This window comes from Schistocerca nitens, chromosome 8 (genome assembly GCF_023898315.1).
Source record: "Schistocerca nitens isolate TAMUIC-IGC-003100 chromosome 8, iqSchNite1.1, whole genome shotgun sequence".
Lineage (NCBI taxonomy): Eukaryota > Metazoa > Arthropoda > Insecta > Orthoptera > Acrididae > Schistocerca > Schistocerca nitens.
The window spans coordinates 414719929-414741147 of NC_064621.1; positions in this window are offsets into that span (position 1 = coordinate 414719929).

Genomic DNA, 21219 nt, shown 5'->3' on the forward strand with positions numbered 1-21219 from the left:
TGAGGTTGCACATCACTGTTCATTATCTTTGAAAAATAGTGTCTTCTAGTGTTCGGTGCGTAGATGATGTCACTCATCTCGCGTTATTTATATTAGATCGTGTAGTCATAAAAAGGTGAAGATTTGGGCAATTGATCACTAATATTAGTTAGGAAATTCATTTGTTTCTCTTTATGTCCATTGGACATTGATATATAAACGTTTGTAATGTGTAAAGGGGTTTTAATCTACAATAAATGTAAAAGCAGAAACAGCATTTATCATTTTGTAGTTATTAGTTCCCTTTATCATTCATTTATGTTTATATTGTAATTTATATGTTAAAGAGCAAGAAGGAGGAGATAATATCACCATTAAGAGATCCTAAGATCTGCTTCAGTAGTTAGTCAGACAGGGCCAAATCTTCATTTTTGCGTTAAGTTTTTTCCGTTGCGCACGTTCATTTTACACCCGCCTGGAGTAGCGTCTTGGACACTTTCGGGCTGCCATTATTTCTTCTGTCACAGTAAAGGGATTTCTTGTGCTCCAGATCCGAAAATTGTATATGTTTACCTTACCACAGGCGTGGAATGTTGCTTCGCCATAAAATGCCAAGTTGTTTAGAGAAACACCATCCTCCGCTGTATGGTGAAGAACGTCCACAGCGAATTGCACACATTGCAATTGGTTTCAATGCGTGCACCAGTTGCAATCGATTTGAATACATCCGTAAAAGTTTCTGAAGGACCCTGAGCGCAGTCACTCTAGGGATGTGTAACTGCTGCGACGCCCTCCGAACAGACTTCTGCGGTGAACGTTCAAAAGCCAACTGTATCCGTCCTTTGTCGGCTTCACTTGTCCCATGTCGTCCACTATACTGCTTCGCAGATAGTGGGATTATTGGTAGTTGGGTACTCCAATGTTAGCCATGTATTGGGGACCCTTAGAGATCTGACTGCCTAGGAGAGGAAGAAATCCAGTGTGCACTCATCGAGCACATCGGGGAGATTCATCCCAAATGTCGGACAGGTCATTGTGGACGCCACGAACAGGACATGAATGCAGCCAGCTGCTAATGATCTGTGTCGCTTTGGATCGGAAGTGATTCTCCGGTGGCTGTCTGAAGTAAAGACGGCAAATCTTGCTTGTGATATGAACTGAGAGTCCACGATCTGCAGCATCATCGACAGGACCTATTGTATAACGAGTGGATGGTCTGAATGAGAGACTCATGCGGTTCTGCGACAGTGTGCACTGCAGACTGCTTGACCGGTGCCATAGAGTAGTGCCGTTTCAGGTTCCTCTTAATATCTCAGGGAGCCTTTACACATTGGAAGCGGCTACAGGGGTAGTGGGGCTTGTGTGGAGGGGACTGAATAGTTTTTAGGTTAGAGATTTGCAGAAGTGTAAAAACTAGAGTTCATTCGTAAAGGGTCCAGAGCAAACAAAGGGTGAGGGTGATCTAGAAACAATTGGTATTGTAGTTGTAAATCGTTGTAGCTGCGTTTGGAGAAAGAAACAGAGTCCCCATTAACTGAGGAACCCACTCGAAGTGTAACTGGTTGAGAGAACATACTTGATCTCTTAGCAACAAATAATCCTTAACAAATAGTGAGCATCATGATGGGTACAAGGATTATTAACAACTAGGTCGTTGTTGCGAGACTGAATATCGTAACAGTCAAATTCCCCAAAAATTAACGCAAAATGTATCCGTCTAAAAAGGCAGGTAAAAATTCACTTGATGTCTTAATAATGGACAGTCTCCACTTCTTTCGAACTAACTGTATAAACGTAGACCAGATGTGACTTGAAGTCAAAGAAATAATATCGATGTCAAATGTGAGATTTTTACCAAATAAATTAATAACAGACGGAAATGATGCCCATGACACAAAATAAAGATCTCAGCACTGTTGCAGAAGCAACGAAAAAGCACAGCAAATTTAAAATAGGGTAAAATCCACAAGGTTCGAGATATTTTAGAGAAGCTTGAAATTTAGAATGACCTTCACTGCAAGATGTTTTTAGTAGTTTTCATAACGAAAATCTATCTTGAAATCTGTCAGAAAACACGAAGGATTTCTAGTCTCATGTAAAGTACACCTGCAGGACGACACAATCAGTATCTTCGCTGCGAGACAGCAGTGGTAGTGTTGCTGAAGAAAGTGCCCGTAAAGTGAAGTTACTAAACATGGTTTTCCGAAATTCTTTCACCAAAGAAGGCGAAGTAATTATTCTGAATTCGATCAAGATCACTTGCCAACGTGAGTACCTAGAAGTAAATACTATCGGTCTAACAAAGCGATTTAAATCATTCAATAAAGCCAAATCTTCCGATCCAGATTTTAATAGAGTATGTTGATAAAGTAGCTCCATACTTGGCAATCATGTACAACTGCCCACTCGACGAAAGATGCGTACCTAAGGATTGAAAGGTTGCATAGCTCACGCCAATACCCAAGAATGGGAATAGCAGTAATCCGATGAATTACAAACCTGTATCATTGTCGTCGATTTGCATAGGTTTTTTAATCTATAATGTGTTCGAGCATTATGAATTACCGCGAAGAAAACTATTGACACACAGTTCGGATGCAGAAGAAAGAATTTCTGCAATCCACAACTAACTCTGTATTCACACGATGTGATGAGTTCTATTGACAGGGTATCTCAAAACGTGCACTCATTTTTAGAGTGCACATTTATAGAGTTCAGGAAGGCTTTAGACACCGTTCCTCACAAGCGACTTCTAAGGAAATTGCTTGCCTATGGAGTATCGTCAGTTATGCGACTGAATTCGTGATTTCGAAATCTGAAACGTTACACTTCGTAGTAGTTGACAGGTCATCGATAAAAGAGTAGTGACACCTGGCGTTCCCCAAGGAAGTGTTATAGGCGCCCTGCTGTTCTTAATATTTATAAACGATTTAGAAGACAACCAGTAAACCATAGAATTCTTAAAGCATCGAACTCCCTCGTATAAAATAGTTTCAAACGTCTGATTATATTAGGCAAACGAGTTAATGTTTTAAATATTTAATTTACGCGTGTAAGCGAGAAAAAGTTTACAACAGGGCTGGAATTATGCCTAAAGTTTGTTAGAAGTCGCTAAGTGCACCGATTATGAAACACTAATTGAATATAGTCTGGTAATACGCACTCCATTCTAAACAGAAGCTAGTGTCTCATGCACATCTGTGTTAATGACATAGCGTCTCCTGAACTACGAGTCGAAATATGATATAATTTTGCTGGAAGACTCACTGACATAAGTAACTCCTGTCTGCAAAGTGTGTTGTGACTAGAGTTAGTAGTAAAGAAGTAATACATCAAAACGTCATACTCATTGCTGAAGTAGAGCGAAAATGTCGTAAAAAGAAAATATTTTTCCTTTCATCATTTTGTATGTGGGGGAGTGATAAGGTGGGATTAACAAGAAAAAAGTTTCATAAAAGTTTGAAATTATACGAAAAGTTTGTTGGAAGTCGATAAGTGCCTTCGTTCTCAAATAATGGACGAATAAATTCCGGGTACTTGCTCGCCGTCAATCACGCTGCATCAAGAGAAACACAGGGTTTCTAACTGTAATGCTTGTCCAATTGTCTTAAACTTGTATGTTTATACCTCTTACTGTGTGTATTATGACGGCAGATTAAATTTTTAAATTCCGTGAACAGTTACGCGAAATATCGAAAATCAAATTTTTCTTTTCACGGATGCTAGCTAGGCAACCTTCAATTGGTAAGAGATTCCGGGATAGTGGCTTGGTAATACGTACTAGATCTGAACAGCCATCTTAAATTGTTTTCAGATGATGTTATCATTTTCCGTCAAGTAAATTCATCAGAATATCAAAACGAATTGCAGAATGATTTAGACAATATATCTAAATAATGAAAAATGTGAGGCGATTCACGTGAGTACTAAAAACAACCTGCCAAATTTCCGTTACACGATAGATCACAGTAATCTAAAGGATGTTAGTTCAACAAAATACCTAGGATTACAATTACAGGCAGCTTAAATTCGATCACATCGATGATCCTGGCGCGAAGGTGAACCCTAAGCTTCGTTTTATTGGCAGAACACTGAGAAGATGCAACAAATGTTACAGAGACGGCCTACACCGCTCTTAAACGTCCCTTTCTGGAGTACTGCTGCGCGGCATGGTTACCACATAGGAAGATGCTGAAAAACTTCAGATAACGCCAGCGAGTTTTACAATGTGACGAAATAGGTTAGAGAGTGTCACGGATACGGGAGTTGAAGTAGCATTCATTAAAACAACGACGGTTTTCTTTGCGGCGAGACCTTTTGATGAAATTCTATCCATGGCTAATTACTCTTGTTTTATTTTCATTGACAGTCATCTCATAACCTCGTTTCACGACGCTGTCTATGGCGTTTAAATAATCTATCTAGTCAATTACCGTCTCTGACACAATTATCATGTCATCGGGAAACCTCGAGATTTTAATTTCTTCTCCCATGAATTTCACTTAGCTTTCTAAATTTCCCCTTACTTTCCTTCACAATTCGGTCACTATACATCCTAACATTGGGAACAGGCTAAAAACCTCACTTCTTTCTCCACACTGCTTCCATGTCCTCCGACTCTTTGCAGCTGCCGCCTGGTTGCGATACTAGTTGTGGATAACCTTTCACTCCCTGTGTTTCATCACTCCTACCTTCGGAATTTCAAAGAGTGTATTCCATTCACCGCTGTCAAAAAGCTTTCTCGAACGCTACAAACTTAGTTTTGGTTTTCATTAACGCATCTTCTAAGATAAGCCGTAGGGTCAGTTTTGCCTCACGTGTTCCTTGAAACCCAAACCGATATTTCCCGAGGTTAGCTTCTACCCGTTTTTTTCTTCATCCGTATATAATCTGTGTCAATATTCTGCAACTATGACTTACTAAGTTGTTGATTCAGTAATAATAACACCTGTTAGTACCTGTCTTCTTTGGGTTAGGATTATTACGTTCGTACTGAAGACTGAGACATTTTTTTTTCAGTTATTTATCAATGTCTTTTACTGTTGGATACAAAACTCATTTTACTATTGATAGCAGTGATTTATTTGATACCACTAGGAGAACGTTTCCATCAAATTGCTTTAGATAATTATGAGGTAATCGATCCTGTAGTTAATGAAGGTTTATTTCACCAACAGTTCTTGGCAGTTTCTAAAAGATTCTTATCAGAAAAAATACGACCTCGCAAGCCAAGACATCGAAACTTTCATGATTTAGAAAGGATTCTATAAAGAAACACGAGGCAGGCGCAAGTTCTGGTGATACTCTTATATCGTTCGCTTGCTACTTGCACCTCTCGCATGTACGTCCCCCCTAGCGAGAGTACCACAGTCCACCATACACCCTCTCAACAATTTACTCCTTCTCCAGGAACATCAATAACCGTAGGAGCGTCGGCAACAACAGCCGCCACACCTATATTCTCGTTCACCTCATCCACGAGACCATGGGAAAATCCGCCGCATCGTGATATTTAAATTTACATTTCTCTCATCATTAAAACTTCGTTAACTGTAAATAAGTTGCTTTAAGAAACTTTGACTTAACAAAGGCTGACGAGCAGGTAATTGGCTCCACCAGCGCACAGCATCTGATGAATGAAATTATAATACAGAAAAATTATTCCTGCTCTTCTTCCAGTGGCTGCTCCACTCTGCGCAGATCGGTATGCGGCCGGTTAACGCCGAGTGTGTAGCGATAGCGAGTTGTAATGCATGAGATTTTCAACGTGGAGAATGTTAAAGTATTACCAAGGAGGTCATTGTATTCTTACTTGTGGCAGCGTCGATCAGTTTGGAAAACATAACTGCAGACGAATATTTAAACTTTATCAATGAGACAGTGTCGTTTGTGAATGCGAACGTTCAGCCGCATTATGTACTAATTTCATACTTCACTATATCCACTACAAGATGTAAAACTGTTGGAGATGTAGAGAAGTATAATTTAATACAGTTATGAAGCACTGATTATAAGTTGTTTACTGAGGTGATTTTTCAGACCCCTTAAGATATTTTGATAACTGAACGTGGCTTTTACGTACTAAACTAGACCATACATGATTATATTACGTGAAACTCAGAAAGTATCTCCCTGAAATATTATTTGGAAAGCAAGAATAAATATCTTTTATTATTATGAACTTCTCTTCCTACATTTAATAATGGAAACTGCACTTCAGTTATATCTTTTTCGTAAGGTGAAAATATCGTGATGTTAGGAATTATTATTCTGATATCATAGATATATTTTACTACTACGAAGAATTATCTCTGGTGTGGGTATGAAATATTTTTATTTCTGACTCGAATTAATTATGAAATATCACTTCGTCAGTCTCAAGACAAAGTTAATGCAAGCTTCTGCCAGTGTGATTTTCGACAGTCAAAGATAGTCATACTGTGTTAACTGAAAATCGGACTTCGTGAATAACTTTAAAAGTCGTGTAGTTCAGAATGAAGAGCGAGAAAAATAAAACTAATTTGAAGCCACTTTTCGGAATTAAATTAAAATACCACACGAGCTTCCACCCGTATAAAGTACTGGCCAAGTAAAAGGTAAGGAGAGGAAAATGTTTCCGTTTCATGAACAGCCAGCAAGTCTCTATACGTAGGAAGATAAGACAAGATCTAAGCAGCAACATCTGAAAGACAAGCCATCCAAAAGAGCTAACATGGCGTCTCTACTTTATACAGTAGTTCCTGGGATCTTTATATGTCACCGAGAAATCTAAAGTTTCAATACTCTACTTGTGATAAATATTCTTTGTTAAGCGTATATCACGGTAATGACTTTTACCACTAATGGTAGGCGTCGCAGTACTCAGACAGACTACCGAAACTGTACGCCAAGTTTCACTTACAACTCACTGGCTCCTGCTATTGTACATTTACTTCCGAGTGTATACTAAGAGAGCACTCTCTGCCCTCGCCTTATTTATACTCAGAATACAAAACGGAAAACAAGGTGTTTGATTAAAAATTACTTTCATTGCTTGCTCACAAATGCATATTACGTGCAGTGGTAGACAAAAATGTGGAAACGCTGAAAACACAACACATTACCAAGTGTAATGTGTATCATGTAAGCTTTCGTTTGGAGTGTGGCCACATACGGATGTGAAACTTGTACAATAGGAAGAGAAGAGAGAAGACGGCTAGAGGCCCTGAAGAGGTGGTGCTATAGAAGGATGATGAAGATCAGCTGGAGAGACAAAGTAACAAATGAAGAGGTTGGGGGTTGTTTGGGGAAGGAGACCAGACAGCCAGGTTATCGGTCTCATCGGATTAGGGAGGGATGGGGAAGGAATTCGGCCGTGCCCTTTCAAAGGAACCATCCCGGCATTTGCCTGGAGCGATTTAGGGAAATCACGGAAAACCTAAATCAGGATGGCCGGACGCGGGATTGAACCGTCGTCCTCCCGAATGCGAAATGAAGAGGTGCTTAGAAGAGTACAGGAAACGAGATCTCTGTGGAGGCACATCCAAACAAGAAGCGACAAACTAGTGTGACACATCATACGACACATCATTGGAACAATAGTAGAAGGAGGTATTGAGGGAAGGAATCGGCGGGGGCGACCAAGGATATCATACATGCAACAGATCGTGAATAACGTTGGATGTAACACATACGTGGAAATGAAAAGGAAGGCACACAAAACAGAGGAATTGCGCTCTGCTGAAAACCAACCTCAGGGTTGAACATTTAAAGAAGAAGAAGAACGCGGTACAGAAAAACGTTGTCATTCGAAACGGCTTCCAGTCGTCTCGGAATGGATAATTACAGGTCCTGTAAGATTTTCAAGGGAATCTTGTACTATTCTTCCTGTAAATTATTGGCAATTTCAGGTAACGATTACGGAGGTGTATAGAGAAAACGCAACCTTCTGCCCAAAGTTGTATGTACAGCTCTTACATTTCTCGCGGATAACGTTGTGAAATTCATTTTCTAAATTGATAAAAGCTATAGGAACACCACTGTTTAAGTCGCTAACAAGCTCTCGAGAGCTACGAAGACCAAACTGATTTTGTTCAAGCTATAGTTCTTCTGCTTCCACTTTTTATTTTATTTTATTGTCTGTAATGGAAGTTAGTATTCTTGCTGCGTACGATTTTACTCTTATCGCTTCGTAAATGGAACAGTGTACTGTCGTACAAAACGCAAGGAAAAATCCTGCAACCACAATAATCGTTCATTATTTTCCAAATATTTTCTTTCATATTTTCCAGCCATTTTGCCCAAATTGTACTGCAAACTCAACTGGAACTGAACCTTCCTTGGGCTTGGTTCCATCAGTCTACTTTAAATTCAGTTTTTCTTACTGGAGAGGCTGCTCGGGGCCATACATAGTAATTCAGAGGCGATATACTGGAAGTAAGTACCCTTATCCATCCAACAACCTATTGCTTAGAAGGTACATCATTTAGATGGACTACTGTTAAAGAAAATATTTATCATTATAGTCATGTTGGAAACAATCATCCTTTAACTGCCAGGAGCATATTTTACGTCGAGTTTGGTAACATGTCAAGTGGAAAAATAAGATTTCGTCTCCAACGTCTGCAGAAAAAGAAAAATCAGTACGTAATGTAGCTTCCAAGGCGCTAAAGAGCCAAAATTGTTCATCTTAAATATCTTTTCTCGCAAAAAAAAAAAAAAAAAAAAAAAAAAAAAAAAAAAACTTATTTCTCCTCACACCATATTTCAAGCTATAAGAAGTTTTACTATAGCATTTGCTTATAGCCACAATTAATTTTTTAAAAGGTTTTGTAGTAAACACCATAGGCAGTATACATAACGCTGTTTTTATTTCATTGGAAAACGGTTTACACGTTCTTTGTCATTATGCTACGTGGGAAGCACTTCATGGTTTGTAACGTAAATGTTCTTCACCCTTGATAATGAACAAGAAAGGCGATATCGGTTGGGTTTCAATGATACAGAGAAGTTTTACGTGTACAGTCTATGCTGTTTTCGTTAAATTATATTTCGTACTGGTGCTTGAAACTTTCCAGCCGTAGCCGCGCGGGATTAGCCGAGCGGTCTCAGGCGCTGTAGTCATGGACTGTGCGGCTGGTCCCGGCGGAGGTTCGATTCCTCCCTCGGGCATGGGTGTGTGTGTTTGTCCTTAGAATAATTTAGGTTAAGTAGTGTGCAAGCTTAGGGACTGATGACCTTAGCAGTTAAGTCCCATAAGATATCACACACTTTGAACATTTTTCCTGCCGTAAAGAGTATTCCACGAAGTTTCGGGAACGTTATCAGGCTGCAATCTCGAAACTTCATGAAATATTTCGTACTGCCCATACCAACGGTTTGGTAGGCTCAGGCACCTATGGAGCGGATCTGACGTTTAAAAACCCTGTTTGCGATCATTAGGGCGGTCTTAGTGACCTCTCTGTTTGTTTGCTCTGAGACACTGCTGTATCAAACAGCAATGAAGGTATTTTTCTCCGTGTTTCAGGAGGCCGTGAACTGAGCAAGCAGGCAGCCGTGAGTCGCTGGTGCGGACGGGGTGAGTGACTTGCTGCTGCTGCTGCTGCTGCTGCCTCTACCTTTTTACAGTATTCACCGACCGCGCCGGCCATACATTGCGGTGCGCGCACGCCGCCTTCTCGGCGTCGCAATTTTCCGCAGATTGCCTGTTTTACTATTGGCCCACGGCTACCTCCGGTGCCCCGTAGCGCCGAGCCTCGCTCTACGTAGGCTAAGAGCGGGGTTTCCTCCCACGTGCCGCGCCGGTAGAATTGGATTGTTCAGCCCCCGCGCCCCGTCTCTTCTCGAGAGGACGGGCAGACGACTGCGCTTCCAAAGTCTCGGGGCTTCGCGGCAGTACTCCGCCAGGCCCTATGTGTAACTCTTTGCCTCCCTCCTCTTCTCAGGCACTCTCTCTCACTACTTTCCATCTTCTTTTATAATAGCCGTCTCAAACAGTCAATTTCTCTCGCTCCCTTTCTCTCTTATCTATCTCTCACTCAACCGCATACACAGAAAACATACACGCGCACGCACACACACACACACACACACACACACACACACACACACACACACACACACACACACACACAAACGCGAGCGTGAGAGCTCTATTAATAATTGGATTTTCATTATGGGTTATTTATACACTCCTGGAAATTGAAATAAGAACACCGTGAATTCATTGTCCCAGGAAGGGGAAACTTTATTGACACATTCCTGGGGTCAGATACATCACATGATCACACTGACAGAACCACAGGCACATAGACACAGGCAACAGAGCATGCACAATGTCGGCACTAGTACAGTGTATATCCACCTTTCGCAGCAATGCAGGCTGCTATTCTCCCATGGAGACGATCGTAGAGATGCTGGATGTAGTCCTGTGGAACGGCTTGCCATGCCATTTCCACCTGGCGCCTCAGTTGGACCAGCGTTCGTGCTGGACGTGCAGACCGCGTGAGACGACGCTTCATCCAGTCCCAAACATGCTCAATGGGGGACAGATCCGGAGATCTTGCTGGCCAGGGTAGTTGACTTACACCTTCTAGAGCACGTTGGGTGGCACGGGATACATGCGGACGTGCATTGTCCTGTTGGAACAGCAAGTTCCCTTGCCGGTCTTGGAATGGTAGAACGATGGGTTCGATGACGGTTTGGATGTACCGTGCACTATTCAGTGTCCCCTCGACGATCACCAGTGGTGTACGGCCAGTGTAGGAGATCGCTCCCCACACCATGATGCCCGGTGTTGGCCCTGTGTGCCTCGGTCGTACGCAGTCCTGATTGTGGCGCTCACCTGCACGGCGCCAAACACGCATACGACCATCATTGGCACCAAGGCAGAAGCGACTCTCATCGCTGAAGACGACACGTCTCCATTCGTCCCTCCATTCACGCCTGTCGCGACACCACTGGAGGCGGGCTGCACGATGTTGTGGCGTGAGCGGAAGACAGCATAACGGTGTGCGGGACCGTAGCCCAGCTTCATGGAGACGGTTGCGAATGGTCCTCGCCGATACCCCAGGAGCAACAGTGTCCCTAATTTGCTGGGAAGTGGCGGTGCGGTCCCCTACGGCACTGCGTAGGATCCTACGGTCTTGGCGTGCATCCGTGCGTCGCTGCGGTCCGGTCCCAGGTCGACGGGCACGTGCACCTTCCGCCGACCACTGGCGACAACATCGATGTACTGTGGAGACCTCACGCCCCACGTGTTGAGCAATTCGGCGGTACGTCCACCCGGCCTCCCGCATGCCCACTATACGCCCTCGCTCAAAGTCCGTCAACTGCACATACGGTTCACGTCCACGCTGTCGCGGCATGCTACCAGTGTTAAAGACTGCGATGGAGCTCCGTATGCCACGGCAAACTGGCTGACACTGACGGCGGCGGTGCACAAATGCTGCGCAGCTAGCGCCATTCGACGGCCAACACCGCGGTTCCTGGTGTGTCCGCTGTGCCGTGCGTGTGATCATTGCTTGTACAGCACTCTCGCAGTGTCCGGAGCAAGTATGGTGGGTCTGACACACCGGTGTCAATGTGTTCTTTTTTCCATTTCCAGGAGTGTAGTTAATCATGCAAATAAAGGATATCATTGAATAGCGCCCCCTATAAATACTGCTCTACACACCGTCACGTGGACTATCTTCATTCATCATAAAGAACTGCCATCCTGAACGAAAGAGCTCTTGCACTGACACCACCAGTCTGTCTCAAATGAACTACCTACCTGATCAGCCTATCCAAAGCCACCAACCTAACCAAAGTCACCAATCAACCTACTTCTGGGTACGGATCTACTTCATGTCACCAACGTACTCGGTCATCAATGTACCCAAAGTCACCAGTGTACCTAAAGCCACCAATGTACCAAAATTCATCAACGCAACCAAAGTCACCAACTTAAATGAAGTCTCCATCTTCTTGAGATCACCAACCTACCCAAAGTCACCAAACTGCTTTATAAAACCAATGCACCCTACGTCTCCAACCTACTTCAGGCCACTCATCTACCAAGACTTACGGAATTTACTACTTAAAACTAACTAACCTAAGGACATCACACACATCCATGCACGAGGCAGGATTCGAACCTGCGACCGTAGCTGTCGCGCGGTTCCAGACTGAAGCGCCTAGAACCGCTCGGTCACCATGGCCGGCACCAAAGGACATCACACACATCCATGCCCGTGGCAGGATTCAAACCTGCGACAGTAGCAGCCACGTATTTCCGGACTGAAGCGCCGAGAACCTCTCGACCACATCGACCGGCGTCACCAACATACCTGAAGTCACCAGTCTACTAGAAATTACCAACCTGCCAAAGTCACCAACGTACCCAAACTGACCAACGTACATTAAGTCGGCAACTGACACTAAGTTATCAACCTGGACGAAGTCATTTGCCTATCCAAAGCTGTTCGCTTACCGAAAGTCTTGTGCCTACCCTTACATCGTCAACCGGCCCAAAGTCACCTACTATCTGAAGCCTTCAGTGTAACCAAAGCAAGAACTTGGGACGGTGGTTTGAATCGTACTCCTTTCAATCGCTGCATACTGTACTTAATACTTTTGCGAAAATATCCTTCGTTTTTCAGTCACAATACAGCAGCTGTCAACGAGTGATCGTCAAAGATCGATCTCTCGCGAAAAAATCCGATGAAATTTTGCGCAGGAGTGTTGCGCAGTCTCTAGCATGCCCATCGATCGTGTCACGTTGTACTTTTCAGTAGTGAGCACACAGCGAGCATGTAAAGGTGCCGAGTGCGATGTGCGATTTCTTCATACTGACGGGTTCTGCCTGATTTCATGCAGCTCACGCAACGTCACTATCATGTGTTTACTTTTTCATGACAATGCTCGATCGCACAAAGCAACTGCAATAAAGACGCTGCTGCAGCGTTATCAGTGGGAACTGTTTGATCACCCACGGTATAGCCCGGACTTGGTTCTCTGTGATTTTCATTTCTTTGCTCACAAGGGCCGCCGCCTACAATGACAATATTTTCGCACAGACAGCGAACTGCGGAGCAGCGAAGGGGCTTGGCGGGAAATAGAGGCTGACTTCTATGACGAGGTTATTGAAAAGGTGGCACCACACTGTGATAGATGTTTAAATCGGAGTGGCACTATGTAGACAAGTATCTGGAAGTTTTAGCCAAATACTGCAAATAAAACATTTTTGATTTTCACTGTTGTTTCCATATCACGACCGATCGCACCTCGGAAAAAATACCCCTCATGTTGAATTAGCAACCCAATGTTCGCTGAGCATATCAGATGAGTATTCTGAATTTTTTCTTCAATGTGCCGCCTTATTGTCAGATTAAAGATGTGAATTTCTGTAGATTATTTTAATATATGATTGTTACTTGTTACTTATGGTGTGTTTTGGTTTACTATCACACTGTGACGAGTCTAGTTACAAGTGTGCAGGCACTCCACATAGAAACTACTTTCCTGCGGTAAGGGGTTCGCTTCCTCCTATATTTTATGTTGGACGCTGAAATTATTTGATGAATACAGCAGTGTCAAAAATAAGATGAGCAGTGCTCTCATATCAGGGTTTGCTAGATTAGGTGATGAAAGCTATTCCCCACAAAACGTAATATATCACCACGATTAAGAGGTTGTTCTGACTTCCAACACATATTCGTAAAGCTGGGGATAATTTCTAAAACCAAAGTCAAACTAGAAACTTTGAACCACACGAAGAAAGTTGATAAAGTAAATATAAGGAAAAATATCAGTATCTAAAGCAATCGGTCATTTCAGGTAAATTTTTGTAGTGGCGCATCGGTCGCAATATGGAAACAACAGTGAAAATCAGAAATGTGTTATTTTCAATATTTGGCAACACATTCACGATATTTGTCTGCATAGTGCCAATCAGACTTAGAGATGTCAAATACCAGCTTTTCAATAACAGGGTCATAGAAGGCAGCCGCCTGTGCTTTCCGCCGAGTCTGCTATGTGACATCAGAACCAACATTTATTACATACGAGGAACATCACAAAAGCCCTGCACTCTGTGCTGCGCAACATTACGGTGGCGTGATCGAGCTGAAATTCATGTCAGTTGGTTGGTGTGTGGGATTAAAGGGACCAGATTCATGTCAGTTGCGAGCGAGATGTTCGGCGTAACGGTCGCAACGGTCTGGTGCATAACTTCGTCGCGTTTATCCATAAGTTTCACAAACTGCACAGATACACGTAACAGGGACTTTAGTCATCAATAATATATTCTGCTCCACTATTTACAAAAGGTTGCCAAAGCTGGAGTAAATTTTCGATTCCGCAACTACAGAAATCACGTAGTTTTATGCCATGTTCGGAGCGCATTTTCATCCGGAAAGGAAGTTCCTTCAAGGTTGATCGACAGAGATCGGAAAAGGTGAAAATCTGAGGGCGCAAGATTAGGTGAATAAGCTGCGTGTGAAATGACTTCCCAACCCATCTCCAGCATAGTACTTTTTGTCCGTCTAGCAGATTGCGAGCGGGCTTTATCGTAGAGTAGCGTTCCTTCACACAGTCTTCCTGATCGTTCTTCTGGGACTGCGTCTGTAAGACGTCTCCGATGTTAACAATAAGTGTCAACAGCCATGGTTACACCTCGGGGCAGCAATTCGTAGTACACCACACCCTCGCTGTTCCAGTAGATGCATAACATATCTTTTGTGTCCGCCTGCTTAGCTGGGTGGTAACGTGCTCGCCTCTCATGCAAGCGGGCCCGAGTTCAATTCCCGGCCGAGTTGGAGATTTTCACCGCTCGGAGACTGGGTGTTGTCATAATCGTTTCGTCCTCATCACCGGTGCGCAAGTCGCCCAATGTGGCGTCGACCGAAATAAGACTTGCACTCGGCGGCCGAACTTCCCCAGATAGAGCCTCCCGGCCAACGATGACATACGCTCATTTCCATTTTTCCATTGTCTTTTATGGTGTGGATTTGCTGGTTTGTTTTGGTTTAGCCATGCCTTTCTTTTCCTTATGTTCACGTAGAGACATTATTTGCAGTCACCAGTAATGATACAGGATAGGTATCTTCCGCGTTCTTCACGAGTCAGTTGATGACGAGAAAGCAGCTACGCACATATGGCCACCCGTTGATTTTTGTGATTTTGGCTAAGAGCGTGCGGTACCCATAAACCCGAGTTTTGGACCTTCCCCACTGCATGCATGTCGCACTAAGGCGGGATGGTTACACTTCATCACATTTTGCCAGTTCTCGAATACACTGATGTACACACGATCATCATGAAACGTCGAACTTCTTCCTGAACGTGGAGACTCAGTAATGTAAAAACGACCCTCCTTAAGACGAGAAAAACCGTTCCCTGCCTGTTCTGTCCAATGGCATTCTCTCCAGACACTACGCAAATGTTTCTGGGTGCCTCCGTTGCTGTCACCCGTCTACTGGACTAAAAATTCCCATTTCTCTACTAAGCACTCCATTTTCTAGCAACCACAGCTCCACTCACTACCTCCAAATGACAAAATGACAACATGTAAAATCTGACAGCAACAGTGGACTACAAATAAAAACAGGCAATCGATACATAAGTCAATAGCAACCGGAATACCAATATGCAAAACAAAAACTCTAAGATTTTATGTACCAACATACGTGTGTTCGCTGGTTTACGTGGCTGTGTCTTGACTAATTTAGTTTTAAAGTGGAAGATAAAACCGAGTCAGGTCGGATTATACGTTCCTACATCAAAATCGAATCCCTAAGAGAAAGAAGACGTGTGTGAGAATGGTGTAGTGAATCGTAGCACAGTATCACGGTGATCTGTTCATTTCCGTGAAGGTCGGGCAAGCACTGAGGACTACTCAAGAACTGGCAGGTGACCAACCGCAACAGACTACTCCTGTCAGGTTATTGTTGCTGACATTTTGAGAGAGGATCCACGAAAAAACGTGTGAGAAAATTGCATATAAGGCCAGAATGTCTGTCTCTTCAGTTTATAGGACGATAACTGAAAAGTTGAAGATGAGAAAAGTTGCTGCCAAGTGGGTTCCCCATGAAATGAGTGCCGAAAAAGAATAGCAGAATAATTACTTCAACGTTATCCAACAGAAGGAGAACATATTCTATAAAGGACTGCTGCAGTTAATGAAACCTGGTTACGAGATTTTGAGCCAGAACTGAAGACTCAGTCGTCACAATGGGAAAGTTCCGACTCTCCACGCCAGAAAAAATTCCACTGGCAACACTCAAAGGTGAAACTGATGGTGATCTTTGTGTATGACAAGAGAGGAATCATAGCTCCAAATGTAGTACCCCAGAGGACGTCTGTAACAGACGCGTACTACAAGCTGTTTCTGCATAATGTTTTGCGTCCGAAAATTCGTGAAGGAAGGCCTGACATGCTTACAGTTAGTGTCGTTTTGCATGATATTGCAAGACCGCATATTGCCGCACCAATCAGAGAAACGCTTGACAGATATGGATGGGAAATACGTCCCATGTAGTCCTGATAAAGAGCCCACAAGACTTCCATTTGTTTCCCAAATTGAAGGAAAAACTCCGTAAACGCGATTGATACAACTGACGAAGCTTCCAGTCAGGTGAGTTATGAGTCTGATCAACAATGAGCCGGCCGCGGTGGCCGAGCGGTTCTAGGCGCTTCAGTCCGGAACCGCGCTGCTGCTACGGTCGCAGGTTCGAATCCTGCCTCGGGCATGGATGTGTTTGATGTCCTTAGGTTAGTTAGGTTGAAGTACTTCTAAGTATAGGGGACTGATGACCTCAGATGTTAAGTCCTATAGTGCTTGGAGTCATTTGAACCATGCTATATACCGAGCGAGGTGGCGCAGTGGTTAAACACTGGACTCGCATTCGGGAGGACGACGGTTCAATTCCGCGTCCGGCCACCCTGATTTAGGTTTTCCGTAATTTCCCTAAATCGCTCCAGGCAAATGCCGGGATGGTTCCTTTCAAAGAGCACGGCCGACTTCCTTCCCCGTCCTTCCCTAATCCGATGAGACCGATGACCTCGCTGTCTGGTCTCCTTCCCCAAAACAACCCAACCCAACCCCCTTTTACCATGCTATAACATACAATAAATAAGGTAGTATGAAAGTATCCCTAGAAAACTATATTTCAAAAAACGATTAGCACAAATGTAATAATGAATCACAGTGTTCTGCATGTTTGAGATTAAAAAACCCACTGATGATGCTGAAATTTGTTGCTGAAACTAGTTTGGGAAAATAAACAAGTAAACAAATAACAAGGTGTTTTGCATCAAGGGGGACTCTATTTCTGATGTTGTTGTTTTGGAATAATTGGTTCAAATGGCTCTGAGCACTATGGGACTTAACAGCTATGGTCATCAGTCCCCTAGAACTTAGAACTACTTAAACCTAACTAACCTAAGGACATCACACAACACCCAGCCATCACGAGGCAGAGAAAATCCCTGACCCCGCCGGGAATCGAACCCGGGAACCCGGGCGTGGGAAGCGAGAACGCTACCGCACGACCACGAGATGCGGGCTTGGAATAATTGCCTAACACTAACAACATAACAAAAAATCTTCTGTCGGTATATTCTTCTCTAACCTTTCCCTATCCTCCACACTTCCAGAAACATTACAAGTGTACACGCCAGGCAAACATGAACCAATAAGTGGACCAGGAGAGGGCGTTATTTGGATGTAGCTATGCAGATCGTGTGTGACCACAACTGGATAAAATCGTCTCAGCCAAAAACTGATAATAAGGCAAGCCAGATTCCTGGAGTTTATTGCGACAGTTGTCAGTATTATGACACTTTTGGAGGTCGAAAAGAGTCGGCCGCTGTGGCCGAGCGGCTCTAGTCGCTTCAGTCCGGAACCGCGCTGCTGCTACGGTCACAGGTTCGAATCCTGCCTCGGGCATGGATGTGTGTGATGTCCTTAGGTTAGTTAGGTTTAAGTAGTTCTAAGTTGTAGGAGACTGATGACCTCAGATGTTAAGTCCCATAGTGCTGAGAGCCATTTGAACCATTTGAATCGCCGCCGCTGGTGGCCGAGCGGTTCTGGCGCTACAGTCTGGAACCGCGCGACCGCTACGGTCGCAGGTTCGAATCCTGCCTCGGGCATGGATGTGTGTGTTGTCCTTAGGTTAGTTAGGTTTAAGTAGTTCTAAGTTCTAGGGGACTTACGACCTCAGCAGTTGAGTCCCATAGTGCTCAGAGCCATTTGAACCATTTGAACCATTTGAATCAACAATGAAGATGGCCGATCCGTAATACAGAAGTTGCAGAAACATTGGGAAGCTGTCATCGTAGCAAGAATGGAGATTATGTTGAAGGCCTGCAAAGAAATTTTGTGAAATAAATTATTGTCTGCAGTTCTGTCAGAATTTTTGAAATGATTCTCTCATAATTTAGTTTATGACGAACGAAGCAATTTTCGTCCGAAGCAGTCGATTTTGTCGCAGTAGATCTCGGATTTATTAAAAGCGCTGTGATTTGGAGACAACTACATACTGTTTAGTCATATTAATCCAACTACATGTTAGCAGATAAATAACCAGCTTTTGTATCGAGGCACGAAGGAAGTGAGTCAATGAGGTTCTAGAGGCATGCCGACTCCAATGGCGTAGTCAGCCGCGTTACGTTTCTCGCTTGAGAATCCATATTCGCGAGTGGGTTTAAATCCGTGAAGTTTGGTGGCCAGGGCAGTACGGTAAACTCATCCTGGTGCTCTTCGAACCACAACACGTACACTGCGAGCTGTGCGACACGTTGCTGGTAGATACCATCGTACCAAGGAAAACAAACTGAATGTACGGGTGGGCATGGGTAGATGCACATTATTCAAAGAAAATTCCGCACTGGCTGTATCAGTGTTTTTTTATTAAATCTGCAACCGGTTTGGCACCACTTATCGGTGCATCCTCAGGCAATATACGCTACTTATAACATGGTAGCGCGCTGCTACGCGGCTCCTCTCAGCTTGAACAGTCATTGCCGCTCCCATCATTTAAAATTTTTTTAAAAAAGATTTTTAAATTTTGACTACCACTTTCACCAGAGGACGGTATATTGGACGTGAATGGTGGGAAGTGGCTACAGGGCAGTGTTCAACGTTACCATGTTATAAACAGCGTATATTGCCTGAGGATGCACCGGTAAGTGGTGCGAAACCGGTCACAGATTTAATAAAAAACATTGATACAGCCAGTGCGGAATTTTCTTTCAAAAATGTCGAAGTTTTGCTGTGGTTGCCCGCCCTACAAAACAAGATGCATATTTGTATTGATCCACTGTGCCTTCCAGAATGACCAGGTCACGCACTGAATCCCACGAAAACATTCCACAATCTATAAAGCTCTTTCCTCCGACCTATAGCCTTCCAACGATTACTGCAGGGCCGTACAAGCCAACAGCCATCTGTCGGGTGGAGCATGAAACGTGATTCATCTGAGACCACCACCTGTCGCCACTCTGTGGACGTCCAGTTGCGGTACTGGCGCAAATTTCAGACTTTGTCTTCGATGAACCGCAGCCAGCATAGATGTACGAACAAGGCGCCTGCTGCAGAGGCTCACACGCAGCAAGATTCGCTGAACGGTCGTTGAGGAGGCACTGCTGGTAATCCCTCGGTTCATCTGAGTGGGCAGTTGTTCAACAGTTGCACGTCAATTCGTCTGTACACATTTCCGTCACCCCTGTCATCTACGGCTCGTGGTGCATCACGGGTAGGTCATTTTGACATGCACGGTATATTTAACCACGACGACATGCGAAAATTTCACGAACTTAGCCGTTTCTAAAGTTTCCAATACTGGCCCGAAAGCCAATGATCGTGCCGTTTTGGACGACAGATAAATCGAGCCATTTCCGCATTACGACAACGATTGCACTAGAATGAGATTTTCACCCTGCACCGGAGAGTGCGCTGTCATGAAACTCCCTGGCAGATTAAAACTGTGTGCCGGGCCGAGACTCGAACTCGGTACCTTTGCCTTTGCCGTCCTCACAGCTAATTCCGCCAGTACCTCGTCTCCTACCTCCAAATTTCACAGAAGCTCTCCCGCGAACCTTGCAGAACTAGCACTCCTGGAAGAAAGGATATTGCGGAGACATGGCTTAGACACAGCCTGGGGGATGTTTCCAGCATGAGATTTTTACTCTGCAGTGGAGTGTGCGCTGATATGAAACTTCCTGGCAGATTAAAACTGTGTGCAGGACTGAGACTAGAACTCGGGACCTTTGCCTTTTGAGGGCAAGTACTCTACCAACTCCTTTCTTCCAGGAGTGCTAGTTCTGCAAGGTTCGCGGGAGAGCTTCTGTGAAATTTGGAGGTAGGAGACGAGGTACTGGCGGAATTAGAGCTGTGAGGATAGGTCGCACACAGTTTTAATCTACCAGGAAGTTTCAACGACTGCACTGTTTCCCGCGTCCCCCGTGTAACAACTGAAACGGCTTCTGATACCAAATGTAACAGTTGTGATACTAAATGGGACACTTATGTCACTAATTGTAACTGGGTTTTCTCTTTTGATGCTGTCAATTGTCAGGATGAGCATTCTAAGCATTCTGTCAGGGTAAAAATATTAAATAAATTAACTTTTCTCACTTAACAACATGTGGGCAGGGTGGGTTCTTCCTTGGCTCGGGTATGAGGTCGAATGAAACATCATTATTACCTAAGAATAACTTTTATTGAAGATTTGTACAACTGTATCTTACGGAATATTCTGGTTCGGAGAGCGGCAGCTGTGTCGTTTGTGAAGTCTTCTGCTGCGGCAGCGGCAGCGGCAGCGGCGGCGGCGGCGGCGTCTGATTACGCGTAGCGGTGTGTATCTCGTGTCGTCGTCTGGCCCAGCTGACTGGAGACGTGCAGCGCGAGGTGGCCGGTTTACTTATTGCGAGCGAAGTCGTGCATCGGCTGGTGATACCTTGGATGTGGCGTCCCAGCGTTTCTCTTCTCTAAGCGGCCGCGTGTGTTGTGCGTCGACCAGCGGAGCGGCGCGGCGGGGCAAGGCCAGTGTCCCGGACTCGAACCACGGACTCCCGCTTGCCAGTCTTCGGCTGTCAGGTCTTCATCCCAGCTCACAGGTGACTGCTGATGTGAGGCCGTCTCCTTCCCGTCCTCACGAGTCACCCGGGTATGTAAAAATCAGACTTCAAATACCTTTTAACTTCTGTCTTCTGGCGCCGCGGCTTCTGGTTGCTATTCCATTACAGCGGCGGACTTGGTTCGTCTGTGCATGATGCAGA